An 18,966-nucleotide genomic window follows, 5' to 3' on the forward strand; every position below is an offset into this window, starting at 1 on the left:
TTATAAAAGCTAACTAAGAATCAAAAAGCCAAAATTACATGAATAAAGTCGATTTTGAAACCACCTACTCCAAGAGATATTTACTTTTTTGTTCTTAGTAACTTCCAAAAAGAGAAAAAAAATGTTAAACGATATAAGAAATTAGCTCCGTCTTTAAATCATTGACTTTAAAATAAATTCATTTATATTCTTCGAGTGTTATACTGTATATAAGTCGTCCATATACCAAATCCACTTTTGTGTATATTCAGTATAATACATTATTGACATTATACTTTATTATATGTGAAGTAATCTATGAAGTGGACATAGTAACTTATGTTGTGCACTAATGTCTTTCTCATAATTTAATGAATACGTTTGGATATCAATTATGATACCTCCTTCCAAACTATATAATACTAATTATTAAATTTTTATTCATCAGTGTTTTTTTATTTCTTAAACTTGCATTTTTTACTTATACGACCAGGGGCGGATCTAGGTAATCGGGTGCGGGTTCATGGGAACTCACTGAGTTTCGGTTTTTATATAAAATGCCTATATAAAATATGAGAGTGAACCCACATATAAATTGTGAGTGAACTTATAAACAAAGTTTTCAACATGGCCTAGTGGTAGACACCCTTGTTTGTCACTGTGGTCACCTGAGTTCAATTCCCACTTCCAGTAGTTTTTTTTTTCTTAAACTGATTAATTGTGTCTGTATCTTCCTACCTTCTGCTTCTGCTTGAGTGTATGTGGCTAACTTCAAAAGATGTGACTCTGCAACATTCATTTATTAGCTAAAGTATTTTTATTAACACAATTAGGTGACTCTTGTAAACAAAAATCAACACAATTTCAAATTGCTCAATGTAGCAATTTATATCTTGCGGTTGTTATGTATTACATGTTAGAAGAAAGAGAGATATGCTAGTTTTTCTAAAAGAACGTTTTGGTCATTTGGAGGAATCAAAGGTGATCTTTAGTATAATCTCAATCTTGGTACACTGAACTAACCCAAATCGTCCAACCGACCTGAACCATCAAAACGAAACGATCTGAACAATCGGAAGGACCTGAACCGTCAAACCGACCCGAATAGTGAACCCACTTGACAAAATTCCTGGATCCGCCACTGTATATGACTATAGCCCTATTTGAACATTAATTCAAGTTTGTAGTTTTAGTTTTAGTTTTAGTTTTGTTGAATAGGTTTTTAGTTTTTAATTTAAAATGACTAGTTTCTTTTAACTTGTATTTATGTTATTGGAATTTAGAGTGTTAAGTATTGTTAATATGTTGAAATAGTTGGGTTGTTAGACCATCAACAATGTTGGGGACAAAAAAAAACACACCCACCACGTAATATTTTAAAAATTAGAGAAATGTAATTATCAATAGCATTGAGTTTCGTTTACTTATGCTCCTGTGTCCTTACATAAATGTTGTGTTACTATCCTTGATGTTCTTTCGGATATAAGAGAAAACAGCACAAATGGTTCATATGGTTTGATTAAATTACAAGCTTGGTCCTTAAGTTTTAAAATTGCAAACTTAGCTCAAACATTTATAAATTGGTTCCAAGTTTAGTTTATAACAGATTTGCCGGCTTTAGGCCCCTAAAATATAAAGGCCCCCATTTAAAGGTATATTAGGTTTTTTTTTTTTTTTTTTTTTTCTGTCGATGGAAGTATGTAAGTGAAGCGACAGTTTAGGTGCATTCAAGGCATGGCCGGAACACAATTCTAGTCTTTCACGAAGTTATGGAATGGAAAGCCAAATCAATGAAATCATCATTTAATTGCCAACGGCTCAAGAATATTAATCGTATACTTCCGTCATGTTCATCTTTATCTAATCTACCGGTGTAAGTCTCATATTATATGTTTATACTCATTTTCATATTCTTCAATTTTCAGTTTGGGATTGAAGTATATTTTTGAATTTTCGATTGGCCTGCTGTTGAGTATTAACATGTGCCATGTATTTGGCTCTGTCTGATTTGCCGGTTTAAGTGATTTTGGATTTGGATGTGCAGATTGGATTGACTATTGTCAAGTGGGTTTACTACTAGAATCTGCCAATTTGAGGTTGGGTTATCATTATCACTTTATGTCTTTATCTATTTAATAGTTTATTTATAATCTGCGCTAATTCTAGCCCAACTTTTAATGCATCAGAAATGTAGATCCTGCAATTTGTTAAGATATATTGCTACCTTAATATAAGGTTATATCACTTATTTGCTTCTAGTCTTTTACACTACTTAGTTATTTGCTACTTGTTATGTCAAATTGATACAACACATACAAATTTGGTTGTGCAAAACAAAAAAAAAGACTTTAAAGGATGCTTTAATTGGATCATTGTTTTTTATTGACAACTTAAAAAGGTTAATACATAAACTTCGCCAACTATAAACGTTTTGGTTTTTTATTGCCGGTCTCAAGCCCGGGCAAAGAAGAGTTTTATTTAAAAAAATTGAGAAAAAAGCCTCCAAGTTTATAGCTAGCTTGAGGCCTCCAAAAACCTTGGGCCGCCACTGGGCACATGGAATCATTTTTACGTTAAAAGTTAATCGATATTGACGACGGTGACTAACGTGCAACATTCTTACAAATCACATTTTAAACATTTACCTACGTATATATTTTTTAGAATGCGAAAAGAAATGACAATACATATCCATCATTTTCTTGTACTTCAATTTTTTTTAAAAAAAAAGTAAATAGTTTATTTTTCTGTTCTCACAAACACGTTTCTGTGTATAAGTCTCCCCAATATGGCAATATGTATATATGACTTTACTTGCGTGGTTAATTTTGTTATGGTCGTTAATCGTTATAATAGTATTTATTATTGACTTATAATAAAAGTTGAAATGAACCAACAAATTTTAGTAGGACCTAAAGTCCCCGTGTATGAAAAAGTCTATGGCTATGGTGGTGGAAGATGCATGTTTAGGAACCGACTTGTTTCACGTGTGGAAAATGTATAATCTATATTTCTATTTCTATTCTTTATCTAACTACTTTCACTAAAAACTACACAAACTAGCAAGACTCTGGATGTCATAAACAACAAACTTAAACATCAAAAATCAAAATTACAGTATTACACTACTCCCTCAAAGTCAACGACTTAAACAAAGATTTATTTTTCCGAAAGTTTTAATATTCTTCACCACTTCGAGAACTGACAACACGTAACCAAAGAAGATGACATCATTTCTCCCTTTTCAAATATACCAACAAACCGTCAAACTATTCGATTTAACACTTTTTTTTTCTTTTTAAAGCAAGCAGTCATGATAACATCTTTCTCTTCATATTATGTGTGTTAATTTACCATTTGTATTTACAATACCACAGTTTTATATTATTTGTGTTAATATCAAGATTTATCATATTAAAAATGAAATATAAAATAAGTTGATTGTTGCTCAATGGTAGATCACTCACTTTACAAGTGAGAGGTAGATGGATCAAACCTCACTACCACCAACTTATATGGGAGATATGAGAAATGACCCTGGCTTGCCAGGGTTCGAGTCCTGATCTCACCCGGTTTTACCGGCTCCTCGCTGTCGTGTCGTTTGGCGGGCGTGCGGGTCGGGTTTTATCCGGTGAATCCCTCAACAGGTGGACCGCTAGGGGCTCCGTCCGTCTGGACTAGTGGCCGGATCGGGCTACCTTTAGCCAGTGGAGCCTCGTACGAGGTACCCGACGTTACTTAGTTGGCCGTTCAAAAAAAACATAAAAGGCAATATATTTGTAAAATAAATGCTAGTGAAATTAATTAACATGTGGTGGGTATGATCGGATGAAGTTACCACATCAGCAAGACAGCTAGTTCAGGTAGACCTATCCATACTCCTTTTATTGTCTCTTTCACAAATCTACTCATCTTTTATTTCCCATTTATTTATTTCTATTTATTTCATTTTCAATAAATTCACAAGGCTCATAATGAAACTCAAGAATAAAACTGAAAATGATAAGGCACTGGAATCCTATGTCAGTATTGTTTTCGTTATTATTTAATAATTTAATATCATTTTTTTTTATTTAATTGAAGTTTTAATGCTTTTAATTAGTAGCAAACCTGTTTCAAAAAACCGTATAACAAATTACGATTACGATTAGAAATCCGTCAGTTTGTTTTCTTTCGTTTCACTTTGTAGTCGTTGTGATTCTTGCTACTTGTGAGTTTTCCACTTTACATTTTTTAATATATTGGTCTTTCAAAAAAAAATTAAAGAAAGAAAGATAGTCTTATTTTCAAAATGACCAGTGCATATAGCTTCACAAGAATATAGATAAAGGTTCCAATACAATAATCCCTAATCGTACATTACGTACACGACTCGCATCCTCGTCGATTTCAAATAACACGCTGTGGCAATATTGTAATATTCATCAAATCGTTGCTCCCATCGATTTCATCCACCTTCAACATGACCGTTCAGCAATCCATCACCATCAAACGATCCTGTCCACCGTCCATCATCCAATGATTCCGTCCACCGTACACCATCTTCCTCCGTCACGACCTGTTGATAAAATTGACCAATTGAAATTGAAATTGTTGAACTAATTGACCAATTAAACTTTGAAACTGGTCCAATTAATCATCAATTTGAAGTTTCAATTGATCAATTTTGAGTTTTGAGTGATGGGTTTTAACTGAACGTTTAAAGTTTAAGCGTCATTTGCAGAAACCCAGTTGCAGACGTTCCATATTTTGTTCATATGATCGAACAATGATCAAATTAACGGTCGATTGACGATTATTTGATGATTACGAGATTATATGAAGTGATTTCAGTGTTGAATTTCATGTTTACAGGTGTTTAATTTTTTTCTGTTAGTTTTAGAAGTTCTAAACACCCAGAACTTCTTAAAACTTCTAAACTTTATCAGAACTTCTAAACTTTTTTTAACACCCAGAACTTCTTAGAACTTCTAAACTTTATCAGAACTTATAAACTTTTTTTAACAACCTGAACTTCTTAGAACGTATTAGAAAGTTTCAAAGATGTTCATTGTTTTTTGAACACCCAGAACTTCATTGAACGTTTTAGAATGTTTAAATATGCTCTTTTTTGGTCAGAACGTTTAAAGGTCTTCAGTTTTGTTTCAGAACGTTTAAACATAATATTTTGAACCCTAATCAGAGCTCGATTGAGTGCGTTATTTCTGCAAATCCATAATCGATTGATGATTATAAAGCCTCTTACACATCAATTTGATTGATTAAATCATCAATTTTGGTGTTTATTTTGGTCAGAACGTTTAAACTTTGAGCAGAACATTTAAACATGAACCCTAATCATAGCTCAATTAAGTGTGTTAATTTGTATTTTCATAATCGATTGATGATTCTAAAGCCACTTACACGTCAATTCGATTGATTAAATCATCAATTTTTGATCAATTTGAAGATTTTTAATGTTCAGTGACGTTCTATTTCAATTTTGGTTTTTGACTTTAGAGATTTCATACTTTAAGCTGTGATTAGAGTTTAAATATTGGATTAGATTGAGCGACAAGTTCCGAATTTGGATCAGAGTTGATTTGTAATCGACGAATTTTGATCGCGAACTACTGTTGGGTTATTTACGAAATTGCCACCGTACGTTTTTTAATCAAACGATCTGGAATGTCGCGTACCTAATGTATGATAAGCCTAATATATATATATATATATATATATATATATATATATATATATAAACAAGAATTGAATACAAAATAACATATAAAGAATTCTCACAACCTTTGAAGATTTGTCTGGACTGCATGTGATAAAAGGTTATTTACATGTGAAAAAAAATTCACCTCAATATATAAAAACAAGATATTATCGGATTATAAATTGTGATTAATGCGTGCTTTTATTATATAAGATTAACTTTTTTTTAAACATTTTTAAAACTTTTGAATAATAAAATATCATTTGCCGATGGTCTTTTTGGCCCAAGTGACATTTGATATGTATTTCATCAAATATGTGCGATTTCAAGTCATATATTGTGGAGCAATATGTGTGTTTATTAAAGTACTTGCTTTTGAACCCGTGTATTACACCGGATTTGTCAAATGACCGAAATTTAGGTATTTAATCATACGTAATTTAAGGGTTTTCTTTTGAATCTATAGATTAGTTTTAATATTATCACACACTTTTAATGTTACATATTTAAATTATACATTTTCTTAATATTGAAATAATGTTTCAGTATGACATAAAATCAATTATTGATACCTAAATATATTCAAGATGTTTTATATGATCAATAAGACTGTAAATTAAAGGTTATTTACATGTGAAAAAAAATTCACCTCAATATATAAAAACAAGATGTTATCGGATTATAAATTGTGATTAATGCGTGCTTTTATTATATAAGATTAACTTTTTTTTAAACATTTTTAAAATTTTTGAATAATAAAATATCATTTGCCGATGGTCTTTTTGGCCCAAGTGACATTTGATATGTATTTCATCAAATATGTGCGATTTCAAGTCATATATTGTGGAGCAATATGTGTGTTTATTAAAGTACTTGCTTTTGAACCAGTGTATTACACCGGATTTGTCAAATGACCGAAATTTAGGTATTTAATCATACGTAATTTAGGGGTTTTCTTTTGAATCTATAGATTAGTTTTAATATTATCACACACTTTCAATGTTACATATTTAAATTATACATTTTCTTAATATTGAAATAATGTTTCAGTATGACATAAAATCAATTATTGATACCTAAATATATTCAAGATGTTTTATATGATCAATAAGACTGTAAATTAAATAGTGTTTTACAAATTGTAAGATTATAAATATTGTATTATTCAACGAAATTTGAAATACACACGTAACTAAATATCTATTATACGATAATGGTTAGTAAATCATTATGTAACTAATTTAATATTTCATTGTTTGATTTTAAACTTATTATATATATTCAATGGTTTATGGTTTATATGCTTTATTAAAAATTATGGTAAAATTTTATATATCTAGTAGTAAAATTAGATTTAATGGGGTAGTAAAAATTATTGTGATTTAAATTACATTAAGTACATTTTTTCAAATGGGTTACAACTAATGGGTCATATCAATTAAACACATAACCCATGGATAACTTGGATTAAAGAGAATGGAGATTAGAAAAGATTGAATGTGGTTATGACACATCATCATTATTATTTTTGTTCATTAGTATAGGTAAATATTTTAGAAGAGAGAGAGTGGGGTGTAAGAATAAATATATTTTATATATTTATTTACTAGGTTAAAATAAGTAATTTTTTTAAATAATAACATAATGTAAAATACAAAAAAGATGTATCGCATATTCACATATATAAAGATAATATTATAGGGTTAAAAAGTTACACATTACACAATTTGAAAATAAAAAGTTGTTAGAAATTTATAAATCATAAATTATTTCTTTGTTATTTTCTATATCAAAATTTAGTTGAAAATGACTACTTTTTTAAACCAACTCGTGGACCAAAAGTCATTCTAATCTTAAATTGTTTTGGCATGAACAATGTTTGATACTTTAATCGATTAAATAAACACATCCGTTTCGTATTAATTACTTATAAAAATCTAATATTAGTAACTAATGCAATATATTTTATATTAAACAAATTAACATATTTATGTTGGTATTAATTCTTTTAAATTAAAAGGGAATTATTAAAAATTGAAAATGAAATATTAAAAAGAGAAATGTATTTAATATGAGAGAGATGAGAGAAAATTTTGCAATGATTAACATGGTGATGACATGTGGCATAAGTAAACCTTTATTTATTAATTAGTATAGATATGGCCATCATTATCATTTATATAATAATAGATTAAAATAATTAATTATATTTTATTATATATTAGCTTGGTAATTGTTGATGAGTCATATTACTCTTAATAGCTAATAAAGGGTTTCTCCTTGGGTGTATATATAGAAAGAATAAATTAACATCATAACTTAATCTCACACACATTAGTAAATCATGTTTCTCCTTGGTTCCTCTCAAGAACCCTAACCATCCTTAACTATACATCCTGAAGAGGAACTCGATCAAGATGACAAGCATGCCGACTACATCATACTATGCTGCGGTTACTACTCTTCATGTTGTAACATGTTCATAGGTTTAATATTTATCATGTTTTATATTACTTACATGAAGAACTGATCAAAATGTGGCATCAGAGTGATGTTGATTAATCAGTTATTCATGTTTTCCATAAATCTGGAATTGAATTAGAAGACATGGACTAAAACTTGATAAACCCTAATTTTTTAGGTTTCTTTTTTTTTTTGCATGTTTTATTACGAAAACAATACATGAAACTGTTTAAAATCGCTAAAATATATTTAGTAAACTCTAATATTTTCGAAATCTGCTAATTTCATGTTTAAAGATTTCGATTCCAAGTTTTTTTATGTTTAATTATTAAAATTTTTGATGATGTTCTTCGTGTTCATCATTATTATCGAAAATTATAGATATGTTGGTTCAAAATCTAGATTAAAATTTGTTAATGATTATTTAGGGAAATATTTTTTCAAATCTTGGATAACTTAGAAGTTTTAATATTTTCTTAAAAGATTTGAATCCCCTCAAAATAGGAAACAAATATAATTGTTAATCATTAAAAAGATTTGAATCAAATCTTATCATTATTAATTTAGTTAATAAAGATCATGGGTTAAGGGCTTAAACCAGTTTACGGGTTCACGGGCTATTTAAAAATAATGTATTATGGACTTAAAATAGCTTATGTGTTTTAAGAGTTTATGAGTTTCTAAAATGGTTTGGGGTCATAACCCGAAAACTCACTAATACCGGAATCAACATTTTCCATAAAACTCCATAAAATCATGTAAACACCCAAATACTGAAAAACCCACTAAAAGCCGGAAACTGGCAATTCTAGGGAACCCAAAATTTCCGAGAACTAATTCCGCAAAATAAGGTCCTACCGGAAACTTAAAAATCCTTACTCTAAATATATTCCGCTATTAAGTAATTAAATGTTTTGTAAACCTTAAATATTATAAAATTTTACAAAACATAAAGACTTAACTTGAACGAACTTTTGATGTAACACTTATGCCCAAAGGTGATGAGTTACATTTACCCTATCATTCAAATATAATTGAAAATCTTTTGTTAGTTTTGCCTAACATGATACAAATGTCTCACTTCTGCCTAAAGGTGATTTGTTACATTTTTATTTAGCAAAACTAGCCCGTGCATAATTAAAATAATCGTCTCACTTCTGCCCAAAGGTGATTTATTTTTTGTTTAAGTAGAACTATTAATTATAGTCTATTAGTTTGATGTTAATAATAGACATATCACATCTTCAATAAAATATAGTGATCCTCATATTAATATTGATCATTCATTAATTTAATTATCATAAACTTTAATCTATATTATTTTAATATCCCATAATATTACTCACTATATTTTCTTCCATAAATAACGATTTCATCCAAATCATCCACTCTTACCTTAATATACAATTGAATTTTGTCTCATAAAGAGTTTTAATAGCATTTAACTATTCTCAATTTTAATTATTTATTAAGACATGATATGACTATCATACTATTCTTTCTAATAACAATTATTATATTAAAAACTAGAGCATAACAAATGGGATGCGTCAATCATAATGTCTCTTATAATAATGATAATCAATAATTTGTTTAAATAAATGATATCACTAGAGTTATTCTTGATTTACTTTTTCCTAAGACTAATCAAAATAACTCATAAAATGCATGCATTTTTTTCTTGAAAATTCTAACTATAAGGTTAAATGGCATTACCGAATACATCATAATGTAAAATACCATGACCTATAAAATTAAGGGCTTACACATGGAAATAAATACATTTTTTCAGTACATTACATACTAAAATTTTCAGCAGTACAATTTGGTGTCTTACGAATCAACTATAACACTCAGAAGTACCAAAGGAAAATGAGTGTGTTGATCAGCAACATATGTACACGAAAAGAAATGTCTGGTGCTAGAAATAAGATGTTATTTAACTCACTACCACTAAAACCTAAAAGAGGATAATCCTAAGGTTCATAGACAAAATACAAGTATTACTTCCAGCTTTAGGTTTCTTAAGGAGAAGTCACATTGCAAAAATATGTCATTAGATTAGGCATAGACATTACAAGACTATCCATAATTCAAAAGAACAACTGACTAAAATTGAGAGTTGTATAATAATGATATATAAGTCTGCTAATCCTAATATTCCTATTAACACATGATTTGTTGAGTCTAGTTCTATATGTTTTCCCGAAATCAACAAATAACTAACATGAGTGTTAGTGACAAAGGTTATTAGAACCATGATAAACTGTCTTTTAATTACACTTTATGATACCTTAAATATTCTGAAGATTAATCAGAATTTAGTATCAATACTTAATTTACATTATGACAGTTATAAGGTTTCCATAGCCAACATAAAGTCTCTCTTACCTTAAACTCTTATATTATTTGTTATCAATATCTGGATTGAAACATTTATAAAATATAATTAGATGATAATGTATACTTTCACAACTTTTGTTATAATGCAAATAAAAATTTAACGAAAGACAAATGAGACCTATAATATTCATCTATTAAAACCAAATTTCATGAGAAATCATGACATGGTTGATGAGGGTGATTTTTCATATAATCTCAATCTTAGTAATTTTAAATCATGTGTTAAATGCCCTAAACATTACTTGGCTTAAGGAATAAGTATGGGTCCACCATAAGTTATATTTCACTGACATTCGTGAAACTTATTCAAACGGAATATTCAGACATAATTCTTTTATCATTTAAAATGCTATTTACTTGTATCTAATCAATATTCTATGGTTCGCGATCTTATAGAGATCCGTTCATATATACTTAATACGATTTCTTCTAAATATGTCCTTTAAGTTTATTATGACATCTGGACGTTAATGGAATCAAATCAAGTCTAACATATATATGACAGATTCCCACGTCATGTACATCATTGAAACTTGTATTTTTCCTAGAGATATTAAAGATCGGTGGGAGCCTTAAGTGTCTCAATCATAACTTAGAAGATTTGCAAGAGGTGGGGGAGTGAAAACTTGATATTATCTCAAATACACCTCTTGTACAAGACATTGCTCCATCATAAAATTATTCCATCAAAACTTATCTCTTTAGAATTTACTACTACTCTTACAAAAGTTTCATTGTTGCTTAAACGTGGATAAATTCAGATTTCTTACTAAATTAATCCTCACCAAGAGAAACTGCAACAACTTATATTATTAATTTGTTTCTTTGTTAGAATCTATTGGTCTTTAAATACTTACCCTAATTATGCTAATTTCCTAAAGGTTTCTAAGGATAGTGGGAGCAGTTAAAGTCTTTATAATGACTTGTTAGAAGTAAAAGAGGCGGGGGGAAGAGAGATATTAAAGTTTACTTCAATTACACCTCTTGTACACCATACTGCGCCAAATCTTACACACTTAGAATCCTGAAAATGATAGCAACCTAACTAAGAGCTAATCCATAAAACTGAGACTTTTTAAATTACCCAATAATCAACTTAGAAGGCCATCTAGGTTTTAAAACCTACTAAATTTGATGCTTATGTAACCTCCCTAACTAAAGTTGAATTGGATGTTGGAAAGTTTAATGATCATACCCCCTTACAATTAAACCATTATCATCAATCATAATTGACTCCATAAGTCGTTAACGTTTTGAGATTTGGTTGAATCACCTAAAGGTATACATAACTAAACTAAATCCTAACATAAACGTTAAGACACTAAGAAACATAATTGATTATTAAAGGTTAGATTCAAAAGGGAATAAATCATCAAAGAATCTTATAACCTATATTATAAAACATTTTTTTGAGGATCGTCACTGTTCAAGTAGCTTATAATAGTTAAAGAGCTACGTTAGAAGGACATTAAAACAACTTTCCCTAATAACTGACTTACATATCTACATGCTCATAAAACAACCTAAATGTTATAAAATGAAGGTTAATGAACATTTAGTCTATAAGTCAATAAAATCCATATATGGGTTAATGCAAACATCAAAATTTGATGAAATATTTATACAATTATTTTCATCAAAAACCAAGTGGATTAATGTACTTACCTCAAGATGAGGGGGAGCAACTAAAAACAACTTGTCCTTATATAGATGACATTCTTCTGACAAGTATATGTTACATAAGTTAAAACATTATTCACACACTTTGATATGAAATATCTCAAAGATATCCCTTACATAATAGATATCATAACATTCTGAGATAGACCCAAGGGACATTAGTTTTGTTCTATAAGTTTTATCTTAAATGGGTCCTTACACATATAACAAACAATATTGCTCTATTTAGAGGATAATAGGATCATTGAGATTATTACCTTATGCTTCATTAAGTAAAAGCCTTATGTAGGTTCAAGTCTATACTTGTTCAGATATTACTCAAAATTGTAACACACTAGATATGCCTAGATTAATGTGAAACATCTAAAAGAGTATTAAAATATCTTTAAAAGAAACGAAAGACTATAATTTAAAAGAAGAAGTGAGAATTCAAACCGGTATATTACTCTAAACTTTGTCATATTCAGAGATAAAAAAATGTAATTTTCGGGATATATTCTTATGTTAGTAGATAAATCTATCTCATGGAGAAGTCATAATGAACTGATAACAACAACCTAAGTCATAACAACATAATATGTTGATTAATTACAACGTTGTTGTCAATAAATGTTGTTGAATATTTATTAGTGGACTCATAAGTTTTATTAAACTCCAAATAAGTTATATATTGAAGACTAATTGTGATAACGTCAGCTACCATGTTATCTCAAACAGTAACAATTTGACATGTGTTGCATTAAATTTTGATATGAAATTAATTATTCGTTTATGAACGAATTGAGGAATCTAAATTTTCATATCGAATACATTCATGATATGCTTAAGGATCCTATAACTAAAGGTCTATTACCCATAAGTATTATGAAAGCGCTTATAATCATGAGGGGTTTATTAATGACCACGTACAACTGTATATCGTACTATGAATGATTAACTATTAAATTTCCTCATCAGTTTTGATTTTGTACGTCTCTTAATATGTTCTGCATGCATAATGACATATAGACGAATTAAATACACAAATCAAACGTTCTGAAGGGCTTACTTGAAAATTTTGATCATAACTACTTAGGTTTTAAATAAGTACTGCAGTATGATTAATGGGGGTCTTGAGCTGATGTTCAATTCAATGACTGTATTTCTCTGCTCCAGTTTGAGTTTAAAACTAAAATGAGTGTTAATTCCTGATCAGGCTTATCTAATACTCATAATAAATGATTACTCGGGCAAGTGGGAGAATGTAAGAATAAATATATTTTATATATTTATTTATATGGCCATCATTATCATTTATATAATAATATATCAAAATAATTAATTATACCTTATTATATATTAGCTTGGTAATTGTTGATGGGCCATATTACTCTTAATAGCTAATAAAGGGTCTCTCCTTGGGTGTATATATAGAGAGAATAAATTAACATCATAACCTAATCTCACACACATAAGTAAATCATGTGTCTCCTCTCTCTCTTCTAAACCGGGTTCCTCTCAAGAACCCTAACCATCCTTAACTATACATCCTAAAGGGGAACTCAATCAAGATGACAAGCATGTCGACTACATCATACCCTGCTGCGGTTACTACTCTTCATGCTGTAACAGGTTCATAGGTTTAATATTTATCATGTTTTATATTACTTACATGAAGAACTGATCAACATGGGGGCCACCATCTTTTGTTCCGATAAGCCCCACTGCAGTAAAACTTGGTCGTGGATGGTTTCGAAATTAAAAATCTTGCGGTCTCCATCTCATATAAAGCAGAGTTAAGGCTCATTGCTTTTAAAATGTTAATAACTAGTGTTTTGCCCGGCGCGTTGCGCCGGGGCAGGTTGGTAAAACTCAGACTGTGGTAACACCAAAGCGTTGTCGGTCGTAAGCGTTAAGGCGGAAAGTTGACGTGAATTCGGTCGGTTTTAGTTACTTGCGCGTTTGTACTATAATTAACATAAAAAAGTTATAAAAATTAAGGTGCGCCAATAGGGTGGTCTCAGTCCGTAAAACTCAAGCATTTGTAAAACCCGACTAATTTTGTTCTCGGCCGTTGAGACGGTGAGCTTATACAAATTCGGTCGATTTCCGTCACGTTCATTATGGTACCAGAACTAAAGCAAAAATAAAAAACAAAAAACAAAATCGATTATCGGTTGGTTTTCGTTACGGTACCGGAACTAAAACAAAATGTGGTGAGTCTACGCGAATTCGGTCGGTTAACGTCACGTTCGTTACAATACATGAACTAAAACAAAACAAAGACAAATAAAACAAAAACAAAATTGGCATTCAATTGGCTTTCGTTAAACCTTGACGTTGATAAACATGAGCGTTGTCGGTCATGGGCATTGAGGCACTGAGTCGACACGAATTCAGTCGGATTCGGTTACGTTCGATACGCTACCAGAACTAAAACAAAAAAATTTAATAAAACACAGTTGTTGGTAAAACCCGAGTGACGATGGTCCCAGGAGGAGTTACGGGGGCTTGTCGACACGAATAAATGTTTAAAAATCAAATTTTAAAACAAAACAAAAAAGTAGCCGATTGGGTGTCGCCAAGTGGACCAATGAGGTCACTTGCGGCACCAAACTCTTAATTTATTATATATAATTAAAGCATATTAATATATATATAAATATGAATTTTAAAATAATAATTACATAATAGTTGTTACATAGTTATAGGTGATGAGAGTGATTGTTTTATATGACGTTAAAGTGGCATTATGGTTAATCCCTTTTCAAGTAAAAATTGCACAAGTCTAATATGGGGTTAGCCATTTTGTAGAGGCACAATCTTTTTAAGATGATGTCCTAGGTTTAAACTGGGCGAAAGACTATATTATTGATGATAAGTAGAATTTGAGTAATGTTTGTAATTATAAAGTTAAATAAATAGACAAAGCTAAAATCTATACGGTATTTATGTGACGAAGGTGACTGTGTATTAGTTGGAACACTTTTAGACAAAGCTGATTTATATATTATTAAACATTAAAAAATACAGTAAATAACATATTAATTAATAATATTAAACACAAAAAATATAAGTAACACAATACTGTTGCACACCAAAAAAACAAAAAACAAAAAAGAAAGGAAATAACACAATAATATTGCACACAATTAGTGGTGGGTGGCTTACTGGCCTTTGCATATTTATACGCCTCAAATGCAAAAATATAATAAATTATTAAAAAGCAGAAACAAAAATGAAATTAGGTGCAACCTTAATTTTGTCTTTTACAAGTGTTCAACTAATTCTGGTTGTCCATTAAGGTGGATGATTATCGAAGCTTTTCAAATTAATTTAAACTATTGGCATATAATTCATGCGTTAAAGCAAGTGTTAGAAATTTGGTTGGCATCAATTTGATTGTTACTGTATTGGTGTGATACTAGTCCGGCCTCGCTATAACAACCGAACACACACTTTAATAGAGAAGAATTGAGTGTGGAGGCTAGGTGATTAGGTTTTATCTATAATCCATTATTTTTAATACGACCCCTTGAACTTTTAAAACAACCTTAACATTTAACATTAAGCCCGAATGTTATTATTATTTGATACTTTTTTTGGGTCGTTATATCTTAAAACTAATATGATGCTTTTTTTAACTCATTAAAAGGGCAAAAAGACTTGAATCTTTGTAATAATAAAAAGTTGATAAAAGTTACCATTTTCATATGTTACATGCATTTTTACATAGGCTATTACATATGTAACATATTATAACGAGGATTTTTAACAATATTTTTAAAAATTTCCTGCAGCTTTGTTTTTTTATTTAATGAAAATACTCCTAGGAATTTATGGAAGCTCTTTCAAATTAAAAAATATATATATAATAAAAAAAACATGTTTTACATGTTTTTTGTATGGTTCTCAAAAACACTCGTCTCTCCCTCTCTCTTTCTCTCTCTCCGTATATATTTTGAGGGGTGGCTTGGTCGTTTATATAAATTAAGTGAAAATTTTGACGCCATTGACGGGTAAGAGTCACCATAGTTACAAAATTTATACATTAGGACTACCTTAGTATAAAATTTTATAACTACTAACTATTATGATCAATTTTGTAATTAGGTAAGTTTAAAGCTTGTAATATATGCAAACCATAGAGACCAACCAGCATGGAGTTAACTCTTTAAATTACTTATTTATTTTAAGGTTTGTTTTATATAATTTCTTTCTTAATCATAAAATATAGTTTTGGTTAATAATAAAACTTATCAACATTTTTATAAGCTAGCTAGGATAAAGTTTTACAAAATAGGTTAAGCTTTATAAAAGACTGTCTGCATCATAAATGGTCGAAAGGAATATCCTTTCATTTAAAGTGATATATATCTTAACTTAATCTGTATTGACTGAAATAATTACCAATGAAATGGCAAATGCTTAACAAATTGGAAGTACTTATCACTAATTAAGTAATTAGACACTTTTGGGATGGGGCGGCGCTTTTTAATTAATTATTATTCAATACCTTTAAACTTGAATGTAGACAAACTTGGTATATCCACATGTTACATATACCAAGCAATCCTTCTAAAATACCAACACCATTCGTAAGATTACGCTATATAAAACATCCATTGTTGTAATTTTTATGCACTCATATAAATGTACATATATATATATTTATTTAATGTACGTGTGTATTTGTTTGAGCAAACGTGTACATACAACTATCCGTTTATATTCTATCTTATGAAATTTGATTTACAATGTATACAGTTTTGAGTCTTAATAAATAGCAACAGGAGTCAAAGTTAACAAGTATTTGAGGCACACAAAAATATAAATGGTTGATGCATTTTCTATGAAATTGTGTCATGGGTTTATGAGTTTCTTTTTTCCTTGTTTTTTTTATTTCACTCATATACTATAAATAATATAAGCCTTTTAAGCTATTTAATAATTTGATTTTTCTATAATAGCTTACGTTCATTAACTTATGTGAAAAAACTGAATACACAGTCATGATTAGTTTTTTTTCTCAATCAGCAGATATAAGATCTATTAAAAGCGGAGTTGCATTCGAAATAAAGCATATTGATGGGTATTGTTGACAATATGGAGTGTCGTTATCATGACGGGCCAAACCTACACGAGCCGAACAACATATGTAACGGTATCGGTATTATTTGAACTAATATTCGTTTTTTTGGTTTTCGGTCGATGTAAAATCCATTTCTATATCTTTATATGTATTTACATCATGAGTTTTTTTTCAAGGTTACGTGAGACAAATTTTGTGTGATTAAACCATTGTAAATAAACTTCTTTTATTTTGTGATACATAGAATTTTCACCAAATCGAGCCGATACTGCCTAAACAATATCATCAACGGTATTGAGTTTTATGGTTTCTCACTTTGATATGAGTCAGATTCTTTTTTTTTCACTCACAGTATCGAAGCAGTATAATATACCACAATACAACTTTGTGCTTCTAACTTTTATTTTATTACGCCAGTCGCCTGATACTACTGTAAACAATATTTTATATTTTATGTATATACCGAATTCTCATTGTAAATCAAACAAAAATGAACATTGGCACACATACATATGTTTGCTCATTATAATTTATGTGTGCCATATTTGAAGAAATTAATCCTCAACTTTTTATATAGTGTTAAACTGTTAATCGTATAATAGTAATGTGTTCGTTGGGTTCACGTGAAACACATATATATTAATTTAGTGTGTTGTATTTGTGATGGTGAAACGACTAATATAAAGATTAGAAATATATGTATATTTTTAAACTTTTAATCGTATAATTTTAGCAATAAGTTTATTAAATGGACGACTTATAATCCACTCGACCGCTTTTGCCACCCCATGTTGCTCATGGTTGTTTTTTTGTTTGCTATTATTATAGTTCATATGTTGACCGACCATTCCATCATATCCACATATTAAACTATTACAAATTATATTTCAAATAAATAAAAATACAGTGAAAATGATGTAAATAGTAAATAAATACGTTTTCGGTCTTTTGGGTTTGTAGTTCACTTTTAGCTTACGTTTTTGAAATAATAAAGGACATCTTTAGCATGATTTTTTCTTAATTACAAATTGAGGGTTTCATATTGTTTTTATAAGTTGTCATATTTTTGTTCAAATTTAATATGTGAATAGACTTTAATGTATAAAAATTGTTAATAAAACTTTAAAAGAAAAATAAATAGAAAGTGTTTTGATTTTTTTTAATGATATTTATAGTATGATTATCTTACATAAACTATATGTATAAAGTATGAAATTTTATTATCACTCTCTCGGTTGTTCATTTATAATTAGCTCAGTATTAAACATACATATGTTTTTAGATCTTGACGTCTTTCTAGTTGGTCTGATGAAATTTGTTGTTCCAAAAAAAAAAATGATTTAACATCTACCTATAAAAGTGTGTCAAACATATTCAAAATTTTTATTATTCTCTTGTACATTACATTGGCATAAGATTACAAAACGAACAATATGATAAAAGGAAAACAAACATTTCTTCTATTTTTTAAGAAGTGTGTACATGACATCACCGACAAATAATTCAAGGCCACATCTATACTTGTTAAAAAAATATGTGATAATTGTTTAACCAAAGTAGATGTATATGATAGGTTTTAAGTTGATATTGTATATATGATGCAAACTTCATTTTAATAATCTTACTTAAATTGGTGTTTGTTATTGTATATGATTCGATAAAATTATAT

The sequence above is a fragment of the Bidens hawaiensis genome, unplaced genomic scaffold (assembly GCF_021521415.1).
Source record: "Bidens hawaiensis isolate Kalapana, Puna unplaced genomic scaffold, B.hawaiensis_p1.1 tig00032056_1, whole genome shotgun sequence".
In the NCBI taxonomy this organism is placed as follows: Eukaryota; Viridiplantae; Streptophyta; class Magnoliopsida; order Asterales; family Asteraceae; genus Bidens; species Bidens hawaiensis.